Genomic DNA, 4642 nt, shown 5'->3' on the forward strand with positions numbered 1-4642 from the left:
GGCGTGATTACGGCAGGTGATTCGCGGCCTTTTGAGATGATACTGGTGAAAGAAAGATGTGTCCCAAGCTGTAGAGCAGAAGTCCAAACTAATGAGAACAGTTGGGAAAACAGGTCCCTTGGGAGAGAACATCAAGAACTTCTTCCTGTCCTCTGTATCTATCGTTAGGTCCTGTCCGCCTTGGGGGTGCTACAAGTGGGCCCTGGTCTAGAGAAGTCCTCTCCCAGCTATGCCGTCGCCGTGACTGTCCAATCAGTCTGGAATAGGTTTCAGCTGATGGATCTTACCGACGACTTTCATGTGCAAGCTCCCAACCAGAAGAATAGACAGGGAATGTCCGCACGCTCATAGGAGGTACGAATCAAACCTAACACAGGGTCTTAAACGGATCGGCAGGCAATGTCATAAAACAAAACTGTGTGTGTTGTCAAAAATGAAACTGGCACCTGTCTGGTACACCGCAAAATACCACTACCGAACATGACAGAATAAGGGCGCTTTGAGTGATCCTTTTCTTTGTGCAAACGAAACTCCCACAAAACCCAGGGAAGAGCCGAGAGGAGTAAATCCTCTTTAATCACCAAAAACTAATGATGAGTTGTAAGACTGGAGCTTATTACAGATCATTCACCGTCTTGAGTGTCAATCATTGTCTGCTGAGCAGAGACCACTTTTCTAATTGATTCGCACTCCTGCACTTCGTCAGGATTACCTACCAGATAAATCTCTGGGTAAAAATACTCCCCCTGTGTGTCACTATCTGCAGCGGGTTTCACATCTCGTGCGTCTAGAGCCTTATCAGAGCTGTACATTAAAATTACACCCAATAAACACGATCTTGACCCTGTCTGTCGTACTTTGGAAAATGTCAGACCCGACGTGAATAATGTGTAGAAGTAGTGAGCAGCAGGTGAACCTACAGTGGAGTGCTCTATTGAAATACTCATCATCTTTGTGTCCCATTCCCCTCTGCTTTCTTCCTGGGGCATACCGCGAGCCGCTGGTTCTTTCTGGTTTCTGGTTTCCCCAAGCGCGATGATGAATGGAGCGGGGTATTTTGCATGCATCGTATTATAACACTGGTCCACCTATGTCCTGCCGCCGCTGGCTTCACACGCCGCCCATGGTAGAATCACGAGCCCTGTATCTTTGGTCTGATAATACTATAACTTAAAATACTTGGTTTTGTCATAAATTAGGTATTCAACTTTGCTGTGTTTGGTATTCATCGCGTGCATGCTCGCCCTGCGTCTTTTGACTATTACACTCGCTGAGGCTCCACCGTGCATCACTGAATCGTGCGTGTGTGTGTGTGTGGTTGTGTGTGTGTGCCTGTGTGTCGTGTGTGTGTGTGTGCTTGATGTGGGGTGTGTGCGTGTGTGTGTGTGTCGCTTGTGTTTGTTTCACTGAGGAGAGAGAAGCATTACACTTTAAACCCAGAAGAATCGTCCAGTTCCACTTAGTCTTTATCTTTTCTAAAAGCGTTTGCTGGTCTTACGGAGGTGGTTCAGGTGCATTTCTGTGCATGCTGTTCTTACATGGGAGGTTGTTCCAGGTGCAGTCTGGGCGTTCTGGTCTTCAGGAGGATGTGTTCAGGTGCATTACTGGCGGCTGGTCTGACAGGAGGTGTGTTATACAGTGCATTCTGGGCGTGCTGCTTACGAGGAGTGTGTTCAGATGCAGTTCCCCCTGGGCGTGCTGGTCTTACAGGGAGGTGTTTCATTGCTCATTCATGGCCGTGTTGGTCCCTTACAGGGGAGATGGTTTCAGGGTGCATTTGGCATGTCTGGGTCTTAATGCAGAGGAGAGTGTGTTCGTGTGCCTGTCGGGGCGTGCTGATCTTACAGTGAAGGTGTTATTTCAGATTGCAATAAGTCGGCCATGCTGGTTTCTGTACAGGGGGCTTTTCAGGTGCATTTCTGGGCCATGCTGGTCTTACAGGGAGGTGTGTTTCAAGTGCATTCTTGCGTGCTGGCTTCATTTAGGTGTGGTTCAGGTGCATTCTGGGCGTATGTGAGACAGAGTTAAGCACACACTATTCTTGTTACACGGTCATGCAGAAGATTCCATAATAAGATGAGCGTGTAATCCCCCTCATATGTTCCCTGCTGTTAAGGGCATGGCAAGAGGACCATCTGTACGTGGCTTATTTCATGTTACCGACCTCAGAACACACCTGTGAGTAATGGGACACAACCCCGCCCTTTCAGGGACCTACGCCCCGCCCCGAGGCCACCCGACCAGAGCTTCCCCGGTCCAACTGAAAAGTGGATTTGGACCGTCCTGCCCGTGATTCACGCGCGAGCTGATATCGTAAAATCGGACCCATATGGTTCTCCAGCCTGACATAGCTGCATCTTTTGGAAACTACCCCGTTGTTTGGGGCCTGAACGCAGACAGGCTGCACAAGCATTACTTTGTAGAGAGGTCTCTAGTTTTGTATAATGGAAAAATCCGCTTTTAAGACAATGAATATGTCTTATTTTCGTGATTGCTTTCCCTTTTTTTTCGCGCACATAAAACACATTTCCAATACAGTTCCTACCGAGACTCTCTCCCACACCTCGCTCTACCATGGTGCAACCCACTTAGACGACCTCTATAGGTGATGGGCAAAAAAACAACAATTGTTACTTAGTCATTCTTTACTTTTACAATACGATGCTGCGGGTCTGCAGCGGCGGCCTTGTCCGGAAACAGCGAGGGTGAGATTCGTGCATTACTGCGCGGGAAAACTGGAGGAGGAAAGGAAAGAAAAGCTTTTTTTTTTTTTTGGTCAAAAGAAGACAAATACATATATTACAGGCAATTTGTATCCAACTGCTACCCACCCCCTTCCCTCCCTATTGTACTGCATGCAGCCTCGGAGAACTCTGCGCAACCCCGAGAAAAAAAGGGTCATTTTTCACAATAAAGTAACCGGTAACAGTGATCCAGCTTGGTGGTTTTTGCTTGATAAGTAAAAGTATTCCTTAGCCCAAGACCACAGTACACACCACTTTGGAGCTTTCTTGAAATGACACGTTGCCTTTTCCACTCAACATGATCCTCTTACAATATCACTGCAGCTTAAAAAACCACGTGAGATGTTTTTATCCGAGGTATCGCCCAGAACAAGCGGTTTTCCCAAGACTTTCACTGAAAGGTGGGCTGGAGCACTTTCTTTGCTGTTTTTATCCCTCTCGATCCCCCTTCTCATGGTCATACTTGTGTCTTGGGTTCCTTATTAGCATTGACTCTATTCGAATTCAATTCAATTTATTTATGTACTCACTTGATAACAATTTCTCGAGACCCTTTACGATGAGCAGGTCTTAACCACAAACTGCGTGACCCATAATTTACAAGTAACCCAACAGGTCTAGTAGTCTCCTCCAGAGCGCAACGGTCCACATTGAGGGAAAACCTCCCTTTTAGGGCAAAGCACCTGGGGTCAGACCCAGCTCTTGGTTTAAATGTTACACAGCTTTTTCTCATCACTGCCTGTCTGAATTACCTTGGTTTTTCCCTTTTTATACTTGCAGTGCGTCTTTTTACAGACCACTCACCTGCTGTACGTGTATGTATGAAATAGTCTGTTTTACAGTACTGGAGCCCTTTGAGTGCTATCTCATATTTTTAAAGAAATCATATGAACTGCTTTTTCAATTTACTTTGTTTGCAGCGTGGCATCGGCCGGTGATCCGGAGGGTTGTCTCATCCGACGCAGCCAACATTACGATGGCCTCGCCCCCACGCCCCCCCCCCCCCTCTAAAGGCTGGTGGAGGCCTTGGGCAGCGCTGCTTTTGTTTACTCTGCACCCAACCTATCCTCTCCCCAAAGATGTTTACCTTGCGATCAAATGCCTAATTGGTTTATGCTAAAAGTTCGCCGTCATTAGCAATCTGCTCACGGCCCTGACCGATTGTTTTTGATTACTCCGTGTACCAAGCACGTTGGTGGGGTGGGGCGAGCCCACCTAAGGTCCAATGTTAACTTCTGCACATCTTATATCGTTCGTGTTACTTTCAGCTAATTCTACTCCCACCTTCAGCTCTTAAACACGACAGGGTGCACCTAATGGACAGCTGGCAAGGGCGTTAATGTGCTGAGGGCGTCACTGCAGCCACCTCCATCTCAACACACTGCACGGAGACCCCCTCCCCCCCCCCCAACGCCCCCCCCTTACAGGTTTCTTCGTGCCATAGAGGGTCCTCCCCCCTTACACCACCCATTCATGTATGCTGGATAACAGATATTATACACAACAGAAGTGCCAGTCAACGGTTTCGGCCATTACCCATCCCAGAAACACGAGCTTCTTTACGGACATGAGAAGGAAACTAAGAAGGTAAGAGACTATGCACTGCAAAAAAGGAAAAAAGGTTCTAAAAAACATATAAAAGGTCAAAGTCCTACAAACACGTGTAAATAGTCGTCTGACTTTACCCTTTTGTTTTGCGTCTATCCCCAATCAAATTGATCAACACTTTTTACATACGGTTTTTTAAACGTTTTCGTAATGTTTTTCTTCCCAACACATTTTTTAATGTTTGTCATTTTTATTTACCTTCAAACACTACGTGACAACTAACTATTACGTTACGTTTACAGGTTCATTTGGGAATTATATTGTAATAAACCCCATTGTTCGGAAATTTC

General features: G+C 46.6%; 1 long non-coding RNA gene across 1 annotated transcript in view; it reads left to right on the forward strand.

Moving 5' to 3' along the window:
* LOC116686607 (uncharacterized) overlaps positions 1–1709 on the forward strand; it is a 12007-nt gene extending 10298 nt beyond the window's left edge. Inside the window, exon 3 of the long non-coding RNA XR_004331308.1 lies at positions 1556–1709. This is a non-coding gene — a long non-coding RNA (uncharacterized LOC116686607). The remainder of the gene's footprint in view (positions 1–1555) is intronic.
* The last annotated feature ends 2933 nt before the right edge of the window (positions 1710–4642 follow it).

Source organism: Etheostoma spectabile, unplaced genomic scaffold (genome assembly GCF_008692095.1).
Source record: "Etheostoma spectabile isolate EspeVRDwgs_2016 unplaced genomic scaffold, UIUC_Espe_1.0 scaffold402, whole genome shotgun sequence".
In the NCBI taxonomy this organism is placed as follows: Eukaryota; Metazoa; Chordata; class Actinopteri; order Perciformes; family Percidae; genus Etheostoma; species Etheostoma spectabile.